Genomic DNA, 27,677 nt, shown 5'->3' with positions numbered 1-27,677 from the left:
ATGCAGTTTATTGCTTTTTTGGTAGGTGTCATTCAGTGCACATGCTCATTTTTTGGGCGTAGTCAGGCAAGTGTTTTCTGGGGTGATGAATGCCATTTTGTTCAAAATTACTTTCAGGTGCAAAATCACTTTTTACAGTAAAATCGCCCTTTAAACAAAGTAAGCTGCATTAGAACACATCACATTTAGGTACAACATAATCGGTGCGGCATCAGTAGGAGTGTGGAAAACACATCTGATGCAAAATCAATCTAATTACAACATAAACAGGTGTATGAAATCTCTTCTAGGTTGATTAACATCATTGGTATTACATTTAGGTGTACAATTTACTCACTTCAGAAAGAAAATACAGTACAGAGATGCAAAATATGTGGACAAATATCACTTAACATTTGTTTGACACCACATTGAGGTGCAAAAGCGTCCTTGCAGTAACATCAACAGTAATGTAAAAACACTTGTAGAACCAAAAATCACATCCAAATGTATTATAAATCTTAGGTGTAAAATTACTTTTAGGCATGAAATCAACAACTGAGCAGGTAAGTAGGCCTGTGGTGTCACATTCAGGAGCAACATTACAGCTAGGTGCGAAATCACCTTAAGCTGCAAAATAATGCCAGGTACCACATCACCAGGAGTGTGGAAACACTTTGATGGGCACAGCCATTTGACTTCACCGTTCTTGTACTACAATAGGATACACTCCTTAGACATGCAGTCTAACACAGCTAATAGTCAGTGGCAAATGGTGAGTATGAAATACTTCTCACACTCGAGCCAAAGTGTGACTGACACTTTCTTCAAGTGCAGAAAGAGACTGACCTAAGGCTTTTCTCTATGCATGACCGTGTACCTTTTATTAATATCTGGTAATACATTCGAAGTTTTGAACTCCTTGTTCACAAGCACATGACATTCTCCATAAAACAAGACATAAAACACCTAAGTAGTATAAGGGGATACCTACCATCAAGCTGTTGACAGGTACCATGCCCCATGGTGAAGTAGGCAATGAGGTAGGCAGTGACGTGGGTGCCACCACCCCGTGCTGACGTAGGCCCTGACGTAGGTGCAGGTGTGTCATGTGTTAGCCATGTGCCAGGTTCCTAGCCCCTTGTGTCTAGGTCTATGGCCTGTGTAAAATGAGGGTCTTGGTGGCGTGCAGCCTGTTTCTGAGCCTAAGAGGACAGGTCTGAACATGTCAGACATTCAGGACCAAGTGGCTGCTTGGGGGCCTCCTCACAGGGCGGAGCATTGGGAGTGCAGGCCAAACCTGCTCACTGCTGGCTAATCCAAAAAGAGGGGTGGGCAAATATTCATTGTGTTAGAGCCAGCCAATCAATATAGAAATACAAGCCTAAAACAGATGTAGCCTTAAGAGTTCCCAGACATGGGTTCAAAGGTGCTCAGCATATGTCAGAGTCTAAAGTGACCATGCAATTAAAAAAGTTTTGAAATAAACAGAACACATGCATTGCAAGCCTAAAACAGATGTAGCCTTAACAGTTCCCAGATGTGGGTTCAAAGGTGCTCAGCATATGTCAGAGTATAAAGTGACCATGCAAGTAAAAAGGTTTTGAAATAAACAGAACATATGCATTGCAAGCCTAAAACAGATGTAGCCCTAAGAGTTCCCAGACATGGGTTCAAATGTGCTCAGCAGCTGGCATAGTCTAAAGTGACAAGGCAATTAAAAACGTTTTGAAATAGACAGAAGACAGACACTGCAAACATAAAACAGATGGAGCCCTAAGTGTTCCCAGGCCATGGTTCAAAGGTGCTCAGCATATGTCAGAGTCTAAAGTGACCATGCAATTAAAAAAGGTTTGAAATAGGCAGAAGAGAGACACTGCAAACCTAAAACAGATGTAGCCCTAAGTGTTCCCAGGCTATGGTTCAATGTGTTTAGCAGATTGCAACAATCTAAAGTGACCAGGCAATTTAAACATGTTTTGAAATAGACAGAAGACAAGCAATGTCCCCTCTAAAACAGATATCTATTTCTAAGCTCAGCTCCCCACAAAAACCTAAGCTTAATCAGCACAGTGTGGGTCATACAAAAACACACCCGCATTCACAGGGTTCTTGTTCTGAACTACATACTGGACGTTTACAGAGAGCTTGCGCTTCCAGAGCACCTCAAGGAGAAAAATATGAAGGGCACAGCACAGTCTGGTGATGCTAAACCTCTTCTACTTAAGGTCTGTAACTATGTGATGCTTGTATATGTTCTATTGTAGTTTAACACAGATGTGAGCCCCAACCTTTTTAAACTACACCTAGCAGGGTAAAATGTACATGTTTTTTACAGGTTATTTTGAGATATACATTTATACTGTGTTGAAAACAGTTGTTTAATATGTAGAGGTGTACAATCTGTTTAAAGGTGTAAAAACAATGATTGTGGTAAAAATAGAAGTGTCTAATTTTATAGAACAATATACATGATGATTAAAATGTTTTTAATATTGTAATCCTTAGCTATGTAGTTTAGGCCAACACAATTTTATTACTCTGTTGCTTTTTATAAAACAGGTTTATCAAACACTGTGGGCCTCATTACAACCCCGGCGGTCGGTGGTAAAGCGGCGGTAAAACCGCCAACAGGCCGGCGGAAAAAAATGGGATTATGACCATGGTGGAAACCGCCAACATAGACAGCCACTTTAACACTCCAACCACCACGGCGGTACAAACAAACAGCATGGCGGTTACAGCCAACAGACAGGCGGAAGACAATGTACCGCCCACACTATTATGAGAGGCCAATGCGCCACCTTTTCCGGGGCGGATTCAACGCGAACAAAAACACGGTGGAAACAGGGCTTGGAAGAGAAAACACTCACCTCTACACACCCCACGAGGAAGCAGGACACCATGGAGCCGGAACTCCAAATCCTCCCTGCGATAGTCTTCCTGCTCCTCTACCAGGAGCACGAACGACGACGGCGACGACCACGGTGAGTACTGCACCTACAACACAGGGGAGGGAAAAGAGAGTGACACACACATGCAACACGCAACACCCTCACCCCCACCCTCACCCACAACAACATACACACTAATACATGCAGCAACATTACATTTACACCCTCCCCAACTCCCCGGGAAGAATGCAATGACAAAAGGAAATGATTGTAACCATTGTAATCAAGAAAAAATAGTCAAAAATGTATATACACTATAAACAATTATGTACACCATCAATTCAAGTCCAGGTACTGCACCATTTATAGTCCGTTGACCACTGGGCCCAAAATGCATGGGCGAGGCCCACACTCGATACCCGATCGAAACAGAGAGAAAACTGCAAGGGGCATCAGATCCAAATGAAACAGGCACCTCAGGGGGAAGGGAATGGGGGGCACCTCAGCCGGATGAGTGCACGACGCCAGCTCCACGAGGGGGCTCCATGCCTATTGACAGTCTCTCAAGTCTCTCCAGTGGGTGGTTTGCCCACTGCTTTATCCTGAAGACTGCAAAGCCACAGTCTCTCAAGTCTCTCCACTGGGTGGTTTGTCCACTGCTTTATCCTGGGGAGTGCAAAGCCACAGTCTCTCAAGTCTCTCCAGTGGGTGGTTTGCCCACTGCTTTATCCTGGGGAGTGCAAAGGCACAGTCTCTCAAGTGGATAACAGTCTCCACTGGTTCTGGAGGGGGCTTGGTGCCCAGAGTGCTTCATCCTACCAAGGACAGAGGTAGTGGATGCCTGTCTCCACTGGTTCTGGATGGGGCTTGGTGCCCAGAGTGCTTCATCCTGCCAAGGACTGAGGTAATGGACGTGATACTCCACTGGTTTTGGAGGAGTCTTTGTGCCCAGAGTGCTTCATCCTGCCAAGGACTGAGGTAGTGGATGTGACACTCCACTGGTGGTGGTGCAACATGGAAGCTGCCCAGGCCCCTGGAACTGACCACCAGACTCGTATGAATAACTACTGGGAATGGCAGCCATGTCTGCGGTGGTGCCACTGGCTCAGGATGTTGCGGGGCCGCTGGCGGTGCTGGCGGCGGGGTCAGTAGTGGCGGTGCTTGCAGCAGTCATTGTGGTGGCGGTGCTGGTGGCGGCCTCACTGGCTGCGGTGCTGGTGGCTGGCTCACTGATTGCAGTGCTGGTGGCGGGCTCACTGACTGCGGTGCTGGCGGCGGTGTCAGTAGCGGCGGTGCTGGTGGTGGGCTCACTGACTGCGGTGCTGGCGGCGGTGTCCGTGGCGGCGGTGCTGGTGGCGGTGCCGGTGGCGGTCCTGTCAGCCGGGCAGGTTGGCTGTGACGTTGACTTGCCTTTCGTTTTCAGGCCCTTTCCCACCTTGGATGGTGGCGCAGCTATCTTGCCTCTTTCAACAATTGTCTTGCCTGAGCCCTTGGTGGCAGGTGTTTTGGCCTTCTCCCTCCGGGATGTGGACAACTTTTTCTGTTTTGGAGGTGGGCGAATGTCCTTGCCCTCGCTCCTTGGGACACTAGCAGCCCTGTTGCTTGGCGCACTCCAAAATCCCGCTATTGGTGGCACCACTGTACCCGGTGATGTGGTGGCTGAGGTGCTGGGTTGGGACCTGGAAAGGCGGGCCCTAGGGGATGGACAGGGGGGGAGGTGTAGGGAAGAGGTCAACATTTGATAGGAAAAGCTTTTTAGACACACTTGGATGGGTAGATGGAGGGGGTTTGGGCGTGGAGGAAGAGGTAGTGGTTGTAGGAGGTGTTCGTTTGGTGACTTTGGGTGAAGGTGCATGGTCTGTAGGCTGTTGTGAGGTGGATGGCTGTTGGGTGGGTGTGTGACTGCGTTTGTGTACTTTCGGAGGAGGGCTCACAGATACACTGGGAGAGGACACAGGGGATGTGTGAATGGTAGTGGGGGTGGTGAGTGCACGTGAGCGGTGTGTGGTGATGGGCGTGCTGGTGATGGAAGTAGTGGCTGAAGATGTAGTGCATGCAGGTGTGAGTGGAGATGTGACAGGGAGATAGGAGGGAAACATGGAGGAGGGGGACACAGTGGAGGCAGTGGATGTTGGTATGTGTGCATGGGTATGATGTTTGTGTAAGTGCCTGTGGGATGTGTGGTGCTTATGTTTGCCAGAGCCACCCTAGTGTGTTGAGGTGTGTGCATGCTGGTCTGATGGTGTGCTTGGGATAGGCTGAGGTACTGGGGATTGGGTCTGGGTGGAGGAAGTTGGAGGGGGGAGGCTGGACACTGGGACAATGGCTGCCATCAGTGCTGAGGCCAGAGCCTGAAATGCTCGCTGTTGTGCTGCCTGGCCAGAATGAATGCCCTCCAGGTATGCATTTGTCTGTTGCAACTGCCTCTCTTCACCCTGGATGGCATTCAGAATGGTTGACTGCCCAACAGTGAGGGATCTCAGGAGGTCAATAGCCTCCTCACTGGGGGCAGCAGGGCTGACTGGGGTAGGGGCTGAGGTGCCTGGGGCGAAGGAGATGCTCACCCTCCCGGGTGAGTGGCCACGGGACACATGCTGAGGGGCTGCTGGGAGGGAGGTGCTGGTAGGGGGGGTGGCGGCTGGACCTGTAAATGCGGTGGGCATAGAGGGGCCTGCCACCGCAAGGGAGCTCCCATCAGAGGAGGAGTCGGTGTTGCTGGTCTCTGCTCCTGTCCCCGCCGTGGAGCTCCCCTCACCCTATGTCCCACTGGTGACTTCAGACTCCGTTGTCTCGCCCTCCAGGGCCATGTGGGATGCAGCTCCCTCCTGCTCCGGTGGCACTGCTCCTCCGCCTGATGATGCTAATGCAGATAAGAACAGGGAGACCACAAAAGGGGGGGGAGAAAAAAGAAAGACATGTTCAGTGCATGCAATACCGCTACAGTTGGCGGACACTACAGACACAGCAGCTCTCTGCACTACGCCATGCACTTAGAGTTCACTAATTAATCACAGGTACATGGGGTACATGGCCTATGCCCGATTGCTGCACACATGGAAGTCACAGGAGCCTGACTAGGTGTAGATGGCTCTTACCACTGGTGGGGTTGGGGTGCCACTTAGCCTCCCTCACAAAGGGTCCTTGCCTACAAAGCTCGCCCTAGCCTAGGGGAACCCACTGCCCACCTCCCCCACCCAGACACCTCCAATGCACGCAGAGTCAGATGGATGTGATGGTACTCACCCCCTTGTGGCTGCTGTGATGCCCTCAAGCACCCATCTAACTCCGATAATGCCACCGCCAGGATCCGGAACATCAGGGGGGTCATGGTGCGACGGGCACCCCTCCCACATTGGGAGGCCATCCCCAGCTGGGCCTCCGCCGTCTTCTTGCTCCAGCGGTGAATGTCCTTCCATCTTTTATGGCAGTGGGTGCTCCGTCTGTGGTGGACCCCCAGGGTCCGGATGTCCTTGGCGATGGCACACCAAATATCCTTCTTCTGGTGGGCGCTGACCTAGAGGAATAGTACAGGGCAAAAGGAAAAACTTTAACCGTCCGGACCGTCACAGTCATTGTCCCACATTCCCACCCTTGCCCTGACGCACATACACTCACCGTCCGCCCATGCAGGCCTCATCCCCCCGTATCTTCCATCCACACCACTCCAAACAGGCATTGCCCATACAGCATGCTGACCGTAAAGTAGCGTGTACTAGGGGAGGACTCCATCCACTAGTTTCTCCAACTCCTCCGATGTGAAGGCAGGGGCCCTTTCCCCAGACACATGAGCCATTGTGACTTCCAGACTGAGGTCACAGCAGCACTTGCAGTGTAGGTCCTCTCCTGTTGAAGATCAGGTATCAAGTGAGTGAACAGACAGAAAATGGCGGTCACGTCCACGGCGGTGCGTACCATCACCGCTGGCATACATCGTCATTGGCTCCTGGGACCCATAGGGCCCAATGTTAACCAATGCAGGATTGCGCTGCAGTCTTCGACCGCCTATCGCGATGGTGTAGAACACAAAGTGGGACAGAAGGATGACATTCAGGGTGGTCTCATTTCTTGGCGGGGGTCTTGGCATTGTTCTCTGTCTTTGTCCTGGATCTCAGGAACCGTTTGCAGGGTGGTTCTCCATCTGCAGGGGTGGGGTGCTGGTGTTGTGTTCCTGTGGCGGTGCCTCCTGTCCACTAGCGCCGGCGGAGGTGGTGGGCAGTTCATCGTCCAGGCTAGTGTCAGGGGCCCCTTGTTGTGCCACAGTGTCCCTCCTGGTGTTGACAAGGTCCTTCAGCACACCTACAATGGTGACCAGTGTGGTGTTGATGGACTTGAGTTCCTCCCTGATCCCCAAATACCGTTCCTCCTGCAGCCGCTGGGTCTCCTGAAACTTGGACAGTTGTCATCGTCTCCTGGGAATGATGGTGCACTCCCATGATGTTGGAGAGGGCCTCCCGGAGAGTGGGTTCCCTGGGCCTGTCCTCCCCCTGTCGCACAGCAGTCCTCCCAGTTCCCTGGTTTTCCAGTGCCTCTGTCCCCTGAACCGTGTGCCCACTGCCACTGCCCCCAGGTCCCTGCTGTTCTTAGGGTGGTGGGGTTGCCTGGGTTCCCTGTAGTGGTGGACACACTGCTGCTTGACTTGTCCTGGGGACAGAGGTATGGGCCTGCTGGGTGGGTGCTGTGCTGGTGTTTCCTGAGGGGGGAGGCTCTGTGGTGGCTTGTGACTGTGTCAGGGGAACCGACTGTACCGCGGTCCCAGATGTGCCGGGCTGGTCATCTAGATCCAGTTGGACAGAGCTGCTGTCATCACTGTGGGCCTCTTCTGTGGGGGGTGGCCATGTCTGGAACCTCCTGTCCGGTGACGTTGGGTGCGGTCCTGCGGGGGTGTAAAGGCATGATTAGTGCATCTGTGTGTGCCATCGTGTGCAATGGGTGGGTGACCCTGTACCCGAGTGCTTACATTTGTGTGTAGGGCCTTGTGTGATAATTGTTTTGGGGTCTGTGTGGGTATCTGTAGTGGACATGCTTTGGTGATGGGTGTCCATGCTTTGTTGTTGCATGCAGGGCTTGGTGTTGGGATATGTGGTTTGTGATAGTGGGACATATGTGAGGTGTTGGAGTGATGGGGGTGAGGGTGATGGTGGGGGTATGTGACAGCATGCAGGTAGGGTGGGGGAAGTAATAGTTAAGATTTGACATACCAGTGTCCATTCCTCCAGCTTCTCCTGCTCCTCCCTCTGGATGCAGTATAGCCAAGACCTGCTCCTCCCATGTTGTTAGTTGTGGGGGAAGAGGTACGCCGCCAGTCCTCTGAACTGCAATCTGGTGTCTTGAGACCACGGAACCCACCTTCCCCCGTAGGTCGTTCCACCTCTTCCTGATGTCACCCCGTGCTCTTGGATGCTGTCCCACTGCATTGACCCTGTCCACGATTCTGTACCATAGCTCCATCTTCCTAGCTATGGAGGTTTGCTGCACCTGTGATCTGAATAGCTTTGGCTCTACCCGGATGATTTCCTCCACCATGACCCTGAGCTCCTCCTCAGAGAACCTGGGGTGTCTTTGCGGTGCCATGGGGTGGTGTGGGTGATGTGTGAGGTGGTGTGTGTTGTGATGTGTGAGGGGATGTGTTTGTCTGTGTTGTGTGAGGTGCGTGGATGTTGTGTGAGTGATGGTGTTGATTGCCTGTGGATGCTAGTTTGTTGATGGTGGTGTCTCTCTCTGGCCTTCTGTCGCAATTCTGGTTGTAAGGGTTTGTGGGTGATATGGGTGTGTGTTTTATATTGTATTGGGTGTGTGGGAGTGGTGTGTCTATGTGTGTCAGGTGTGTGTATTTTGAATTGTCCAATGTGGTTGTGTTTTGTAAGTGTGTGTGTATTTTGATCGCGGCGGTGTGTACCGCCAATGAAATACCGCGGTTGAAAGACCGCCGCGTGGATTCGTGGGTCGTGATAGTGTGAGCGTATTCCTGTTGGCGTGACAGTGTCGGTTTTGTTATCGCCAGTTTATCACTGATCTTTGGTGTGGCAGACTTGTGTGGGTGTCTAGATTTTGGCGGATTCCGATCTGTGAGTCATACTAGCTGTAGCAGAATTCCGCCGTCGCAGCGGTGTGTTGGCGGTCTTCTGCACGGCGGTAAGCAGCATTTACCGCCAATGTTGTAATGAGGGCCTGCATGTTTTAAAAAGGTTATTAGCAGTGTCTACTTTAGGGTTGATGATGATGTGGACAGGGTGGCGCAGGTCTCAGGGATCGCTGTGTTTCGCAATAACTTATGAAGCTAACAATGTAAAAATACATACTTTAAGTTGTCTTTAGGATGAATTTATAATGTTAAGATACAGTCCGTAATTAACGTTCAAGTCTGAGTTTTGTTTAGAGGGTGTGTTGATGATTTGTAAAGTAGCGCAGAGGGTTAAGATGCAGACTGCAAAGAACAGAACTATATCCGGATAGTTGAGTGGCTATGTAAAGCCTACCTTTACAAACACTTTTAAAATTAATATTAATGTAAGTTGGAGTAGGCCTGTGGCGAGATATGGGGGTACAATGTTTAATTTGTGCTTGATGGTTCAGGTGCTAAGCAGTTACACTTATCTTTTGAGGGTCTGCGCTTATTCTGGCGGGTGGAGGCATTGCTTAATTTGTACTTTTTGGTTCTGGTGCTGAGCATTTGCACTTATTTTTGAGGGTCTGCACTTATTCTGGAGGGTGGAGGCCATGCTTAATTTGTACTTGTTGGTTCTGGTGCTGAATATTTGCACTTATTTTGGTGGGTGGGGGCAATGTTTAATTTGTACTTGTTGGTTCTGGTGTTGAGCATTTGCATGTATTTTTGAAGGTCTGCATTTATTTTGGAGGGGTGGAGGCCATGCTTAATTTGTTCTTGCTGGTTCTGGTGCTGAGCATTTGCACTTATTTTGGAAGGTGGAGGCATTGCTTAATTTGTACTTGTTGGTTCATGTGCTAAGCATTTATACCTATTTTTTTGAGGGTCTGCACTTATTCTGGCGGGTGGAGGCATTGCTTAATTTGTACTTGTTGGTTCTGGTGCTGAGCATTTGCACCTATATTTGAGGGTCTTCACTTATTCTGGAGGGTGGAGGCCATGCTTAATTTGTACTTGTTGGTTCTGGTGCTGCGCATTTGCACTTATTTTGGTGGGTGGGGGCAATGCTTAATTTGTACTTGTTGGTTCTTGTGCTGAGCATTTGCACCGCTTATTTTTTAGGGCCTGCACTTATTCTGGAGGGCAGAGGCCATGCTTAATTTGTTCTTGTTGGTTCTGGTGCTGAGCATTTGCACTTATTTTGGTGGGTGGGAGCAATGTTTAATTTGTACTTGTTTGTTATGGTGCTGAGCATTTGCACGTATTTTTGAGGGTCTGCACTTATTTTGGAGGGTGGAGGCCTTGCTTAATTTATACTTGCTGGTTCTGGTGCTGAGCATTTGCACCTATTTGTTTATTTTTATATTTTATATTTTTGAGGGTCTGCTCTTATGCTAATGCCACAGGCATTTAGTGCCAGCAAAAGACACATATAGGAAAGACGGGAGAAGAGAAAAACGAAAAAGCGTTACAATGGGAGAAAGTAGAAAGCTGCAAGAGTGAGCTGTAGGGACTGGGAGCGACTTTAAGTGGATTGCAGAGGTCCGCGATGGCGTTGGGATTACTTGGCCTCAGTATTCAGGGTTCGCACATTTAATTGTAGCAGCGGGATGTTTAAGAGGAGGGCTTTGGGCACAATTGTGTTTTTATTTACAAAGTAAACACAGGGGTCCCCGAACCAAACATCGCTCTGGGACCCCTGTTATTAACTTAACAGCTATGCTATAAGAGACCACGTGGTCTCGAGTATATGTGTTAAGTTAATAATGAGGGTCCCCTCGAGTGCTGTGTGGTTCGGGGACCCCTGTGTTTAATTTAATATGTACTTGCTGGTTCTGGTGCTGAGCATTTGGTCTCTGAGAGCACAGATGTTAACTTAATAACAAGGGTCTCCAAGCACTGTGCGGCTCGGAGAAATTCGTTATCAACAGAACAGATCTGTTCTCAGAGACTGCGTAGCCTCTGAGAACAGATCCGTTCTGCTAACATAGGAGGTCCCCAGAGCCGCACAGCTCTCGGGACCTTCAACTGTTAACACCTTCTCTGCTCTCAGAGGCTGCCGGGGACACCCTGTGGCTTCTGAGAACAAATCAGACGGTTTAATAACAGAGAATGCCGAGCATGTTGCAGCTCGGCATTCTCTGTCATTAACCCTTCTGACTTGCTCTCAGAAGCCGCACAGTGTCACCGGGGACCTCTGATAGCATGCCTTTTGCCACCATGTGGTGGCAGGAGGTCGAGAACCGCGTTAGACCCTCCTCTGGCCCCCCTGGGCTCAGAGGGGGGTCTAGCGTGGTGCGAGGCCTCCTGCCACCATATGGTTTCTTAGAAGACACAGATGGCGCGAGGTGCAGACTGAGGGCCCAAGCCTCGTGCTCTTGGGCCCTCAGGCCCTTACAGTACCAAACAAGGTTGGGGCCCTTGGGGCCCAAGCACGAGGCTTGGTGTCTCCAGGGGCTCACATGGCAGCGTTTAAAAAAAAAAGTGAAAGAAATAACATTTAAAAAAACCTAAAAAATGAATAATAAAAAAACAACATTAATCACAAAAAAAACTAAACACACAATTACTCGGTGGGCTACAGAACAGGGGTCACAGAGCAAACTGTGTATGTGTGTGTTTCCACATGTGCTCTATGTCCTCTGCCCTGTAACCGCCAGCTCCAATCATACAGCTTATCAGTGGTTGGGGTCATTGAGCAGCAGACTCTGGCCCCACAAACTCCCAGCCACTCACCTGAGGTCAGGATCCTGTTGTCCTTGGATGGTACAGAGAAAGATGCAGGGCCCTCATGTGCTGCCTCCACAGCCTGCAAGTTTTTCAAAAAGACTGTGTCTAGGGTGTTGGAGATGGTTCAGCCTATCTGCTCCACCATGGAGGCGGGAGTTTAGATTGAGCTCCGCCCCCACACATTGTTCAGAGCATTGGAGAGCTATGTCATGGGTCCTAGGATCTGGCTTCCAGTCTATTGTACATGTATACATTGAATGAACTGTAATGTTTTTTAATTGTGTTGTGTTATATTTTTATAATTAGTGTAATTATATGCCGTTATAAAGACCATGGGCAGGATTGTGATATGAGTAAAATAAGGTTATGGAGTCCTTGGAATTATATAAATAATGCCTTAAAGAGAGAATCCTAGAGCTTATGTTGCGCAGGAGCACCTCCCTTTGGACTTTTTCAATAAACAGTATATGTTTTTTTAGAAAATGTGAACAAATGGCTTTGTGTATTGTACCTTCAGAGCATGGGGGCTTAACAGATGGCATCTTAAGAGACTTTTGTTTTTCTTTTTACAACCTTTTGCGAGATTTTATGAGTGGGTTATGCATGTAACATTAAATGAGTTATGCTTAAAGTCAATGTTGTCTCTTTTGTACGTAGGGTCCCCAAGAGCCTGTGTGGTCCCCAGAGGAAATGGAGGCAAGGCAACAAGGTATATCAGAGATATGGGTCATCTGCCGTTCTAAACAAAGGTGTCATGATTGTTATTTGTTTACTTAACCATTAATGGTTTCCTAAGTGTTTGTGTGCTTTTACAGGTTATGATGCAGAACTACAGCTTGCGGTTGGTGCTCTGCAACAAATCCTCCAGGCTCAAGATGGTCCAAGCACAATGTCTCAGGATGCAGCTTTTGCAGGAAAATAAAAGGAGTCATTGTGTAAATGCCGTGAAAACCCAAAAAGCCCCCATAAACACAGCATCGAAGGAACCTTCAGAGAACTTGTATTGTCTGTGTACTATATTGTAAATGTAACATTTTTTTTTTTTTCTCCAGGCCCCCCTGCGGTATAAGCGACTCCTGTGGTAAAAACCCAGAATGTGGTAGGGAGCGGTGAAAAGACAGTCAGCAAAAGGAAGCCCCCAGTGTCTAAGGAAGGTCCACCTATTAAGAAAGGTCCCTCACAATGGAACACCTCAGATGAGTTTTTAGAAACTGTAGAGCCAGATGAATGTAATCCTTAGTGTGTCTCAAACCTCTTTCATCACTGTGGTATAGCGGCTATAACAACACCTAATATGTATTTTGTTATCTTTACATTATTGAGTCATCACAAAAGAGCTCTGGATGAGTCGGCCACCAGGCTAAGCGGACAGCGTAATCTTTAAAGGTCAACAACGTGACCCTTCAAAACCCCATGGCAGAAGCTGCATTCGTGAACATCGCAGGACCCCAAGACCAACAATGCATCAGCTCTACAGACAGAGGTCATGGCCCAGGTACAGCTCTTAACTACACCGCATCAACAGTAATAAAGAGGATTCCCAGTACCGCAAACACTTCTCCAGCAACTACCTGTGTGCAGGGGCTTGGACACCCTGACATCGTCACGCTTACAACCTCAGACACACACTAGCCTGTACCATGTAAAAGCTCTGGATGGGACCCTAAGCAGTGCAACAATCCTAAAATAAATCGGTTGTCCTTAAAGAACCGTAAGAAGAAGCTGCAGACCCCTGAGATACAAGCCTTGCCTTTAGACCTGTCTTTTAAAAAATTTGTTAAGACTCAGATTGCTCCACCTAGCCCCCAACGTTCTAAATGTTCAATGCTTGCGGAGTCTAATATAGGAGGGTCCGTCGGTGACCTAGCACCAACAACCGATATAACTAACCCTCATAGTCTTTGGGACACACAATTGGAAAATGATCACCCCATAGAGGATCCTTATTCCAGGTGTATAAGACTTCTCAAGGCGCTAGTGGATTTAGTAGAGAGTTCTGAATCCACAGCAACACCCTGCAACTCTTCTAACGCATCCACCTCAGGGTTGCAATCACCAGGTTCTCAATCACCATTACCCATCCACAGCACTTCCTATGCATCCGAGGCCTTGAGTTATTGTGACCAGCATTTAACTTCCCCATATCCTATGTCACCAGTTACACCCCCTGGAGCGTAAGACCCCACCAGCCCGACAACTAGTGCCTGTGCACAGTGGTCTTCACCCTCCTCCTCAATATACTCTGCCAGCAGTACAGGATGTAGTGGGTCACAAAATCAGAGTTTTGGAACACCATCTAGCGATGATCAGGCCTCCCAAACACCGAGGTGTTCACATTGGAGCCCTGCTTTTTTGACCCGTTCCAGTCCATCCATTCAGAAAGAGGGTAATAATGTTAACCGGGGACCTGTAGCTGGGGCGGCTCAGGGCAATGTCAATCATCCATCTAATGTCTCAAGTAATGACCCAGTACATGGTGCTTCGGACCGTACTAGAGTCCTCAACACATATATAAAAGAAATACACCAATTGTTAGACAGCTAAAATTCAGACCATGCCTAGAGGCTTTAAAACTAGGTAAGAACGTCCGCAATACTGCGTCCTCCAGAGCTACCGTGAGGCCTTTAATACAGAGGTTGGCACAGTGTAGACATGAGGTGGTCCAATCTTGCGATTCAGCAGCTGTAGACATAAGGAATATTCTTCAAAAACCAACTAAAAGAGGGGTTTGGAAAAAGGGAGATTTGGATAGAAAAATCCTGGTCCTGTGTATAGAGCTCCCAATACATGTACAAAAACAAGGTATACACAGTTCCACAACGTAAGTATAATCAGGAAAACCACATTGGGTCCTGATCTAAGGAAAAGATCGTAAAAAAGAGAGAAGAAAGAAGAAAGAAAGCCAGGTCCCTGGAAAATTAATTATTTTGGAACAAGAGCCCTCACTCACCAAAGGTGACATGCTTCATCCTCGGGCTTTGCTCCACGTCAGGCCGGCGCTGCAATGCCTGACGGGCCCCTCAAGGGGGGCTCTTTGCCGGAGATCTTTTGAGATATATGCCCGGTTTAGAAAGAATAGGGTATAGGATTGGAAAAATTCTATTTAAAAATAACTAGAGGTTAGGCAAATTTTATTAAATAATCCAACCACTGTCATGATTAAAACCAAAGAGCGGGGAGAGAAAAGAACAAGGTCTACGCTCCCCAAAAAATTATTCACTTCCTCACTCAATTTGAGGTTAGGAATTGTACGCACAGGATCCCTTGTACGATTCACCAGAAGGTCAACATGTTTCTCGCTATTGATGTCCTATGGATCTAACGCGATTCTTCAGGACCTAAACTACCTAATCCTATGTGTAAATATAACCTATAATAAGGAATATTAGTACAATGCAGGGACCCTCCTCATACTAGTGGATGGGCCGCATCAGGTAAAGCACCAAGTAACGGAGGTCCTACTGAGTTGGGACCTGTCCGAAGTTTGCGGCATCACCTACCCCGTCTCGGTGTTCCTGGAATATTGGTGCTTTACCTGAAAGCCTTTGGTTTTGAAAGATGCAAAGGTTCTTTCTCTCACTTTTTTAACACATGGACTAATCCGAATTACAGTGGTCCTATGCCTCCACCTGACAGTTATGGTGTTGAGTAAGTGATGCCGGCTGAAAAAGAGAGCTTTCTACAGTGGAACCATGAAAACCGTGAAAATTGGTTATATTTTCAAACAGAGTTGAAAGCTTACTGTCAGGTGGATGTCATGATCTTGAGAAAAGCGTGCAACCTTTTTAGAGACGTTGTGGTGGAGATGATGAAACGGGTTAGGATTATCAAAACTAAATAACGTAAGAGGAAAGAAATCGTGGAATACCTTTACCCATTTAAGAACATTACTCTGTGTTAGAAATGGGGTTTCTGGTTGGCTAGGGGATGCACCTCAGCCAGGCAGAACTTACCCACTCTAGTCAGGGCAAGGGAGTTACACGTCTAAGATAACCCATGCTCACCCCTTGGTAGCTTGGCACGAGCAGTCAGGCCTATCCCAGAGGCAATGTGTAAAGCGTTTGCACAACACACACAACACATGTGACGCAAAATGTACACCACAAAGTAAACACAACACAGAGCTATGTAAAAATAATCTGTATTGCACAAAACATAATTAGACCAACATTACACATAAGTAATACCCTGTTACCTTAGCAGTTGTCAGAATGTTACACAAGTTATTAATACTCTGCAAGAATATACAGTTGTCACATTAGAACACGTAAGTACTCAGGATTCTGCAACATAAGCAGTAGTCAGGAATAACAATCAGAGTAAAATGCACTTGTCATGAATAATTCCTAAATACCCATAGAAGAAACATTAGAGAACACATCACAAGTCATAAAAATACATATCAGCTAGACCTGTCCAAAAGGAACAGTAGCACATATATGTAATGTCACCAAAGCAGGTAGGAAACCTATAAACCCCCCCCAAGGTCTATACTAGGCTCCTGGAGCCAATATCTCTGGAAAAGTACCTGTTTGGGACGAAGAGGCACTCCTTGTGCCTAAAAGAGGAGCTTAGGGGGCCCCCGGCGCTCCTGTGCACGAAACGGGGGCCACGCGGTGTTCCAGGGGGAGAGGGGCAGTCGGCGCCCTCTCCTCGCAGTAAACGGGCCCCTCTGGGGACCCGCGCCTTAGGTGGGGTCCTGCCTCGGTCCTCTCACACCCTGTCCTCGGGGTGGAGGGCAGGCGAGACCCAAACAACTGCGGGGCGAAGGGACCTCTGTCGAGGTCTCCCTTCTGGGGAGACAGGTATGCCCAAAATGGTGTGAAAAAAGGAGCGTCCTGCTCCTACGGCAGCGACTGGGGAAGGGGGCACTTCCCTCGCCTTCCCCGAGTCCTGCGACCTAGCAATTCTGGAACTCGGACCACTCCGGGGGCCCGAGAATGCACTCGCCCTCACCCGAAGTGGTGCGTGAGTGTTCTGTAGTGTTCCTGGGCCGCCGTGGTGATCTCTCAAGGATCGGAGGTGGCTGGTGCCCTGGGGGCGCTCCTGGGAGCGGACCATGCCCCAAGGGCCCTGACAGGAGCACGCTTGCTCCGGTTGGTTTTTCCTTGTACCCCGGGGGCACGAGATTAGCGCGGACCTCGCTCTAAGGCAAAGTTCAAAAGCCCGGGCTGCGGTGGTGAATCTTAGCAGCAGGGGAGCGCTTGTGAAAGCGTGAGGGCTTGTTTCTCAGCCCAGGTTGCAGCGGTGATTTGGGGAGCAGAAATAAAGCACTTTTCAAGGCGCTACGGCAAATCTGAAGCCCGGGCTGTGGGGGTGATCTTTTCCTCAGCAATGAAGAGAGAGCCTTTTCAAAGCGCTCTGGGCAAAGATGTAAAGATCGATGCAGGGGTCAGGGGCCACAGCACCCAGCCGCAGGAAGCAAGCCGGACAAGAAGAAGCACAGGGCTGGTGGGCCCAGCTACAGGCCAGCACAAGGGGTGCAGATGGTGGCAGTTCCTCCTAGTGACCAGGCAGGTCACAGGTCAGCACAACAGCAGCAGTCCAAGGTGGTTTCCTGGTGAGTCCATTCATCAGCTTTCTGGGTCCAGTTTCAAGTTCCAAGAATGTTCAAATTGTGGGGAAAATTTCCCTGTACTTATACTGGGTTTACAGTGTGTCTCACAGTGGTAGGGAGGGGAGGTTCCAGCCAGTTACAACTGGTTCTGGGAGTGCCCCCTCTCTCCTTTCAGCACAGGCTCCAAACATCAGTGGGGGGTTAATGACCCTATTGTGTGAGGCCAGGGCACAGCCTTAACAAATGCAGGTGTGCCCGCCTCTCCCTTCTCTCAGCCCAGGAAGGCTTTACAATATGTAGATGCACCTCTGTGTCACCTCCACCCTCCCTGTGTTCAGGCTGTCTGAGAAGTATGCACAAAGCCCCAACTGTCAGTCTGCCCAGACATGGATTGGAGACAAGCTGCAAAACCCCAAGTCATAAGCACAGATAAATGCGCACTTTCTAGAAGTGGCATTTCTGCGATAGTAATAAAAAATACACCTACCCCAGTAAGCAGCATTTCTCACCACGATCACAACCATACCAAACATGTCTACGCTACATCTCACAAATCAGACAATACCACTTACACACAAGGCAGGGCATTCCCAATGAAATCCTATGAGGAGGTAGCACTCACAGCAATGAGACACCAAGTTAGGCTGTTTGTCACTACCAGGACAGGCCACGCAACATGGCACATGTCCTTCCTTCTACATACATGGCCCCCTGCACAAAGGGCTAGCTAGGGCGTACCTTAGGGGTGACTTACATATAGTAAAAGGGGAGTTCAGGGCCTGGCAAGTAAATTTAGATGCCAGGTCCCTGTGGCAGGAAACTGCGCACACAGGCTCTGCGCTAGCAGGCCTTAGATAGGTTTGACAGGCTACTTCAGTGGGTGGCGCAAGCAGCGCTGCAGGCCCACTAGTAGCATGTAATTTACAGGCCCTGGATATAGGGATACCACTTTACAAGGGACTTATAGGTAAATTAAATATAATCCAATCATACCAATTTTGTAGGGGAGAGCACATGCACTTTAGCACTGGTTAGCAGTGAAAAAGTGCTCACAGTCAAAACGTCAGCCAACAAAGGTCAGAAAAATAAGGAGGCAAAAAGCAAAAAGTCTGGGGAATGACCCTGTAAAAGGGCCAGGTCCAACACTCTGGCTTCAATGTGCATGTCTATTTATCAGCACATGTTTTTAAAACCTGAAACCATAGCTCTAGTACTGCCTGACCTCTATAACGGTAAACAGAAATGTTACTCCATCCCGTCTATTCAGTGGCTCATGTACATCTCGGAACAAGAGAACATCTTCATTCATCACGTGTTGCGGGGTGGCAAATACCACCTGGGCTGCTACTACCTAGATGGGTATGCTTTAAATAATGGGGTACCATCTACCTTTGAGTTCAATGGCTGCTTTTACCACGGGTGTCCGCATTGTTACAAACCCCACAAGTTTAATAGACTGCAGGGCACCACGTTTGAACATCTGCATCATCGTACTCTGATGATGGCACAGTATATTGAAACCAGCAGCTTTGTTTTGAGAACCCTCTGGTAACACGAGTGGTTAGACGAACTAACAAAAGATGCAGAACTGGGCACTTTTATTAAGAGCCCGCAGTTACCATCCCAGTTGGAACCCCGCAACACCTTATTCAACGGTCATACAAATGCCATACAACTGTACCGGGTCGCTAGTGAGGGTAAGAAAATACACTACTACAACTTCACCAGTCTGTATCCATTTGTGAACAAGGTGAAGTTGTACCCAGTGGGGCATCCTAGGATCATATATAGGAACTTTAAGCCCCTTGACTAGTACTTTGGGCTCATTAAGGCCCATATTTATACTTTTTGACGCACAACTGCGCCAACACAGTTGTGCGTCAAAAATATTACCGCCGGCTAACGCCATTCCAACTCACCATGCGGGTGCCTTATTTATGGAATGACATCAGCCGGTGCTGCGGACTGGTGTGCGTAAAAACAAATGACTCACACCAGGCAGTGCCGGCGTATGGGAAAATGGGGGTTGTGCGTCAAAAAATGGGGCAAGTCAGGTCTGAGGCAAAATTCAGGCCTCAAACCGGATTTGCGCCATTTTTTTTGACGCCCAACCTCCATTGACATGACTCCTGTCTTAGCAAAGACAGGAGTCATGCCCCCTTGCCCAATGGCCATGCCCAGTGGACTTATGTCCCCTGGGCATGGTCATTGGGCATAGTGGCATGTAGGGGGGCCCAAATCAGGCCCCCCTATGCCACAAAAAAAATCTGAAAAAAATACTTACCCGAACTTACCTTTCCTTCCCTGGGATGGGTCCCTCCATCCTTGGGTGTCCTCCTGGGGTGGGCAAGGGTGGCAGGGGGTGTCCCTGGGGGCAGGGGAGGGCACCTCTGGGCTCCTTCCAAGCCCACAGGTCCCTTAACACCTGCCCTGACCCGGGCGTTAAAAAACGGCACCCATCGGGCTGTGCGCCGTTTTTTAAGGCCCACCCCCTCCTGTGTGTCAAAATGATGACAGACTATAAATATGGGGCACAGGCCTTAAAGTCATTTTCTGGAAGGGAACGCCTACCTTGCATATAATTAACGCAAGGCTGGTTCCCCCTTCCAAAAAATGACGCACATGGTGGAATTTTGACGCCCGAGGGGTCGGACGTCAAAGTATAAATATGGGGCAGGGTTTGCCCCGATTGTGCGTCAAACAGAGTATAAATATGCCCCTAAGTGTCAAATTCACCCTCCACGGAAGCTTTACTTCCCGGTACTTCTGTACAGAGTCGATGGCAAGCTAATTTTCCCCCTATGTCGAACATGCGCTGAAAGTAAACAGACTAGCGAGTGTAGACATAATGATGAGCAAAGGCTTCTGGAGGGGAAATGGTGTACCATTGAGGTGCAGTTGGCCCTATAAAAAGTGTACTGTCTCTGTAAAACACAGGAAATTTGGCACTTTCCACACACCACAACGCAACTCTTTTCTGAGTACATCAACTTGTTTCTCAGAGACAAACAGGAGGCATCGGGGTATCCCGACTGGTGCATCGATGAGCACTCAAAGGAAAAGTACATCACTGATTACCAAGCTCACGAGGGTAATACACTGAGACCTGAGTTCATTAGGTTTAACCCTGCCAGACATCAATTAGCTAAGCTCTGTCTCAATTCCTTGTGGGAAAAATTCGCACATCGTACCAATTTGTCAAACCATCGTCACAGATCCAGACGATCTTTTTAAGTATCTATTTGCCCCATCTTACGACGTGTCCAGTTGTGAAATTCTAGGCGATGAGACGGCCGTTCTATGCTGGAAATCCACCTAAGAGTACCCCACAACGTGTAACAATAAAAACATCTTCATATTGTGCTTCACAACCGCTCACACTTGTCTAGAGCTTTACAGGCTGTTGGAAAAGCTTCAGGATCGTTGTTTGTACCATGACACCAGCTCTGCTATTTTTGTGAGAAAAGAGGGTGATGAAGATCCTCCAGTGGGTGATTATATAAGGGATTTGACCATCGAGCTTGAAAAGGATGAATACATACTCAAATGCACTTCCTCTGGACCCAAGACCTATAGTTACAAAACCTCTAACAACAGGGTTTGCATGAAAGTTAAAGGTATTACTTTAAACGTTAGCAATATGGTTAAAATGCATTTTGACATTCTGAAGGGTCTTGTGCATGAGTACTACGCATCGAACGATCATGAAAATACAAAGCAATAGTCGTAAACCACCCTAGCATAGTCAGGTCCAAAAAAAGTGGGACATTACAACACAGCCGTTGTATAAAACACTGCGCGTAGTGTTTGATAAACGGGTCCTAACAGAGGACTACAAAACACTGCTGTATGTTTATTAAAAGACATTAGAGTGCAGAACACCAACCGCTATGGACACTAGGCTGCAACACCCATTCTCCTGCATTTTAGCAGGTCCCTCAAATAGTGGTAAAAGTTATTTTATAAAGAAACTGTTAAAAACGCTCCTGGTGTTTTATCTCAGACCCCTAACAACATTGTATGGCTTTATTCTTGCTGGCAAGGTCTTTACAAGGAACTCTCCCGAAGGTTCCCACACATCCGATTTATAGAAGGTATTCCCAGTAATCTCAACAACGGCGACTTGTTACTTAAAAACCTTGTAAACATGGTCATTGTGTGCGATCTCATGTGTGAAGGTGGGGACCACCCCGAGATTGAGAGGGCTTTTACTCAATATTCACATCATCGTAATCTGAGCATATGCTACATCGTGCAGAACTTGTTTTACAAGGCTAAAATCAGTTGTTCTATAACTCTCAATGACTCATTATTGGTCTTATTTAAAAACTCCTGCAACAAGCTTCAGATATCAATTATAGCTAAACAGATGTACCCAGGAAACACGCAGTTTTTCATGGAAGCGTTTAACAACGTCACTGCAAAACCCCATGGCTACTTAATGGTAGATTTAAACCCCAATACTCTTGAAGACTACAGACTACGCTACGGTATTTTCCCTCCTGACTTCCAAGTCGCTTACACACCTAAAGTAGTCCCCAAAGCCTATAAAAGACCCCTTAAAAAGACTTTTATCAAATGTACACTCTAAACCTTGTAATATAAGGTCACCACCATGTCTGTGCGGCTACGGCACAATTTAGACCTCCTAAAAATGCTGGTCACAGCCAGCCAACTAAAAAGAAAGGCTATCCTGTGTGCTGCTTTGGATGATTTAGTGACGGCCATTTTAGAAATAGCCCTAAACACCCTAAAAGTTAATGCCTCAATATCAATAAGCCAGTTCTGCGTGCTGAAGAAGAAGCAGCACATTATTAAGAAGCTCAGCAATAAAAGGGCGTTGCTCCTCTCTAAAAGGAAACTGGTCAAACAATCTGGAGGTTTTATAGGGGCGCTGCTAGGTCTAGCTATGCCACTAATAGCAGGTCTCCTGTCGAGGACATGATGGAGCACTCCCAAAAAATGTACCTTGTGCCTCGCCACCAGCTGGAACAGTTGGGCCCTTTTACTGCGATGTCTGGGACATATGCAGAAACAAGACGCAGCGTCTCGATGCTGAGATAAAAGCCATTTTGAACTGAACCGAGTTAAAACCACACGACAAAGCGGGGCTTTACTCATGAGTCCTTCAAAACTTTTTACAGTATTACAAAAGATTAGCATCTCGAAAAACAAAATTGACTCTGTATACCCCCACCACGGAACAGTAGTCAGCGGACTCCGTAGCCCCTGAAGACCCGGTCCCTGCGGATGCTGTTGTTGAAGAACTTTTAAGAAATATAAGTCAGATGTGTAGAGGGGCGGCTTAGTAAAATGACTAAGACTAACGATCGGACCTCTTGGAACGACTGGGGTGAATTCGTTTACAAGGGACAACCGGTTGCTGGATCATACATGTATGATCTGTTCAGAGGTCTCATGTATAGTAAAGCCCTATTGACACACAATGCTCCTATGGGATGGGAGCAGTTCCTATGTGCCGCCGCGGAACTCAAGACCCCCTCCACGTTCGTTGGTAATGGCGACCACCGGTGAAGGCTTGAAAGTTTGAAAGATGTAACCTCTGGTGTTTTTACCATGAGTCCCACCGTGCCGACGTCGCCTTTCTTCCCTCAGTTAACACCATCTAGGAGCAGCCACGCTCTACATATGGAGCCTAAAAAGAGACTGTTGAAAATGAACACATGGTTACTGCTCTAATGTAACCACGAAATTTGAACCGTTGTACAGTTTTGTTAAAAAGGTTCACTTCTCGAAACATTTATACTTCATTTATTTCTTTACCCGTGTACATGTTTGTGCTGAAAATTGTTTGTAATAAACACTTTTGACTTTTCAACAGTCATCAGTCAACTTTTTTTAAAGGGTTTTGAAAAATGTCTGGTGGGTGTATAAAAATGCATATTCTGAATTTGTGTTTAAAATGTTTTTCACTGTGGACAGCCATCAGTACAAACAGAGGCTTTACAAGGCCTTAGACTTTTGACAAACGCCGAATTCTATTTTACCAACGCTCAACATGGACCTGGTGTTTTCATTCACATATTTCATAACAATACCATCATTGTTTACTAGATTAGAGGAATACAGATTTAAAATATTTCTAAACGTCATACCCTCAGACATTTTACTAATGAAATATATACAATGTTCCCCACATGTGATGGCTAGAGAATCCTGTACATGCTGCTTGGTATATTCAACTGCGGCGATGCTTTGTTTACATATTTGAATATCGGTTTCGTATAAATGTTATGCTCAGGGAACTCCGCTAAACTGTCAAACACTATAACCTCGTCTACATCCAGAAACATGGCTGCCCAATGTGTACCACCCTTGTAATGTGGGTCGGTGTTAAAGAATAGGGTGCAAGGTCTTTCTGGGTCTATCTTTTCAGGTAGCCCGTCGCTAGGAAATACACCTAAAAAGTATGTCTAGCAAATTTATGCCTGCTTAAGAAGTCACGTATCTCCGCAGTGTCCATTCTACAATCTTTTAATGATAGTCAAACATAAGCTGTCGGGTGTGATTGTCCTAGATAATGCTGTTGAATACTGAGAATACAACCATATTCATGTTGGTAGCCAGCGCCTGTGTTATGCGTATTTCAGCTTTTAGATTTCTGTTTTTGATCAAGTTGTAGAGGTCACCATCTTCCAGATCAGGACTCTTGAAACAACGACTCCTAAGTCCTGCAGATGTTTCCCCGTTATTGAGACCAGACCTAGATATTCCCTGACAAAATTGGATGTTCCAAAACGGTTTTGTGGGGATAACAGCTTCCTCGTAGACCAAAGCGGCGTAGTTGATGTCACAGTGTTTGAAGTTGAAAGGATTAGGGATATAGAGCCCACTAAAAGCTGTATTGTCCACAAACCCTATGATGATGAGTTTCGGTAGTTGCCCCAGAAATAGATTCTGCTGCTGCGTTAATCTAGTACCTTCTGGGATGCCGAATATCTTCAGTGCCACTCTTTCAATGGCCTACTTTACGTTCGATAGCTGTAAAGCTTCAGCGTGGGCCAGTCTGCCGCTCGGTGACACTTTCACTCTCTTAACAAACATGCTCGCGGACAATATAACCAGTTTATACTGCTCCGCATCGCCGCTGATGAGACAGAAAGCGTCCTTGTTGTGGTTGAGTTTGATCTTAAGATCTATACCGTTGACTAGAAGCTTATCTTGGGAGAAAAGGTCTGAATGTATGCGCCCCAGGAGGTCAAACTGCATAGTGCTGGCTGCAAAGCTGGCTCTTTTTTTAAACCATTGTTGCCCCCGTCCAACATCGTGTCCTCAAATTGCACTCCAGAATCTTTGTAGAAGAGTCCAGCTGAAAGCTTGGTGTCCAGAGATTCACAACTGTAAGTTAGGATACTCTCCATGTAGTCCCTGTAGGAATACATGTTATCACTCTGCGTGACAAGTCAATCGCCCAGGTTAATGTCCCCCTGAATAAACACGGTTACAATGTGGTAGGCAATCGGTGTGACTTTAGCATCAGCCTCGATGTTGGTGCCGTTCGCTTTGGTTATTTTTAAGATGAGGTGTAGCAGAGTGTTGTTGAGATCCAAATACATATCCGTGGACCCCGACACATAAAACTCTATCGCCGCCAGAGGCATCAGAGCCGCTAGAGGCGATGCTTCCATGAAAAAATTGTTCTCGATGCTGGTCTCTGTGGGTTTAAGAGAAAACAAATCTAGCTCAGATTAGGCACATTCACCCAAGGCACAGTGTACGAAGGCCATGCTAGCGGATTTAAAAAATATTCACACTAGAGTGTGGTCTCTTCTTCTTCTTCTTGGAAGATCTCCTCCGTCTTATGACTCTATTTTTGTGTGGGACTTTTGAAGAGGTCCTCCGTTTTTTATAGGACATTGGTGGGCCCCTACACCTCGAAGCCCTTTTTAACTCCGGCATGCGCCTTGTACAACAACCCAGCTCCGTCCTGGGGCTGTTTGTTCATGCGCTCGGCATCAGCAGATGTTACAGAGCCCACAATGTCATGGGCTAGGTTCGTAGCAGCCACTTTAACGTGAGGTTTTGCAATTTTGTATCTTCTTCTAAAAAATGGCTTGGCTCTTCTAAACTAACTCCAAAATCCAATACAAAATGGGGGCCCCTTGAAAGCAGGGCGGTGGTCCTCCATAACCGGCCTAAACTCGATAATAGTTCCTGTACATAGCGGGATCCCCTTATGTTTTCCTAATGACCATCGCAATTGCCTAAAAGTCACTGTCGCGCCGCAGCCTTAAATGAAGCTTAACAATAACTTTCCCGCATTTAAAGGCCACCGGCTCTTACTGATCATCGTCGATCATGATGGTTATAGTGTCAAAATGTTTTTTGAAATTGCCATGTAGTCGGGTTTGTGATGTTGTATATTAACCATTGTGTTATATTCGCCCTTCACCGGACCCATCTCAACAACGACAAATAACTATCCCCTATCCTCTGAGGTTCTACGATGTCACTATAGACGTGGAGTGTATAAAATCTGCTGTTAATAGTGGGGCACATAGGGTCTGGATCCACCTGTCTTTTCACATGTTGTACGGTCCCTTTGTAATTTACCGGTACAGGTTAACCTGGTATCGAGCTCGGGGGCTTTAAGAAACACTTTTCTTCTAACGTTATCAGACACCAGATGTATATTTGCATACCCTTCAATGCCGGCTATGGCTCTGTTGTTGGCGTCGACCACCACCACTACGGTGGTGTAATACCCGTGTGGGAAACTCACGGGGAAGCTCAAGAAGTCCTGAGAGCATTTTATATGAAATTTTGCCTCGTGCTTTGTAAATGTATTCCATGTTTTAGAGTACTGTAGGGCCACCTCCCAGGGCCCTTTCAGGTCCACTGGTTTAGCCAGTTTCACCGTATAGTTAGAAATATGATTGTCAGAGAACATGTCCTTTGAGGCGTTGGACGGTTGCATAATATGAAAAGGTGAGGTCTCCATCTCTGCGCTTACATGGCGACCTCACACACCATGTAGCGTCCTGGCCAAAACCCAACTGTCACATTTCTCAGGCCAACCGGCCATTTGACCTTCGCTGCCTTTTCAGAACCTTTTCAACCCTGCACAACCTGTTCGGATAGTAGAGCGCCTTTTGTTACTCTTTGTTGTAAAAGACACCTGTTACCCTTTTTCCGTTGTAGTCCGTCAACTTGGAAATATATAGCCCTTCTTTAAGCTCCACACTTTCCACTATGAATATCTCATCACTAAATGTCTGTTGGTAGCCCTTGGTGAAGACGCCCTTCAACTTTGAAACCTGGACATGATACCCTTCTTTTAAAGCAGGTTTCTTGACCTTCGCCTCAAGACGACTCCCGTACACAGTTCTCCACACCGTGAACGAATTATCCGCAGTTACCTCCATGGGAGACATTTTGATGGTCCTATGGTAACTGGCGTTATAAACATCTATAAAAGCCTGTAGAACATCCACGTATCTGTAGGTATTGTTGGCTGTGAAATATTGCCACATGTTTGGTTTTAAAGTTCTGTTAAAATGGTCTACAACCGCTGCTTTTAACTCGGTGTGTGTTACAAAATACTGCTTTAATAATTTCTGAAAAGGTTTATTTAAGAATTACTTTCCAGCATCAGTTTGTAGTGTCTGAGGTACTCGACCTCTCGCGAAGATGTCTTTAAAGACAGCGGTTATGCTGGTACTACTTTTATCGTTTAATACCTCTGCATAGGCGTACTTGGACAATACGTCTATGACTGTTAAAATATACATTATGCTGTTGTTATGTTTTGCTAGATCTTGAAGACTGATAGTGTGCGCCGGCCACTGATAATCTAGCTGCGCGCTAACAACTGTGGCCCTCCTATTAAAACATCTCCTGGTTGGTTTGTGGAGTGAATACCCCTCTTCCCCCGCTAACCAAGTCTTCATTATTGATCAGTTTACAGATTCATTTTCAACTCAAGCCCTTCTAAATAGAGCTTCTGAGCCTCCTAAGCTTCCAAACCCTTGTGTATCGTAAGAAAGCAGCCCCAGTCATGCTGTCACACCCCGTAGCCAAGAAATGAAAGACATTTGTTTTGTGTAAGGTCATTTTAATAAACATAAAAAACCAATAAATAAAAGTGGGTCAGCACTACATAAACACCGTGTACTTGACATTTCACATTACATAGCTTATAGCTTTCGCCGCTGCTGGACACCTTGAGGCCTTTTGACTACGTATCCTTAGTATGATATATGTTACACATTTTACTCAGAGCAGTTCCTTTTACTAGGTCTCAACGTCACAAGCTTTGATATTTTTTCAGCTATACACTCAATAGATTTAGACATGACTGCCCACTCCCCCTGCCTATAACTCTGGATGCTCAGGATACTGACACCATTCAACAGTTCATACAGTTCTAGGTCGGACAATACAGGACCGT

At 47.3% G+C, this 27,677-nt stretch overlaps 1 protein-coding gene across 1 annotated transcript in view; it reads right to left on the bottom strand.

Annotated features, from left to right (window-relative positions):
• Positions 1-27,677, bottom strand: part of TMC3 (transmembrane channel like 3) — a 627,915-nt gene that overhangs the window by 577,974 nt on the left and 22,264 nt on the right. The window lies entirely within an intron of this gene.

This window comes from Pleurodeles waltl, chromosome 3_1 (genome assembly GCF_031143425.1).
Source record: "Pleurodeles waltl isolate 20211129_DDA chromosome 3_1, aPleWal1.hap1.20221129, whole genome shotgun sequence".
NCBI lineage: Eukaryota > Metazoa > Chordata > Amphibia > Caudata > Salamandridae > Pleurodeles > Pleurodeles waltl.
This window is presented reverse-complemented; position numbering and strand designations above follow the sequence as displayed.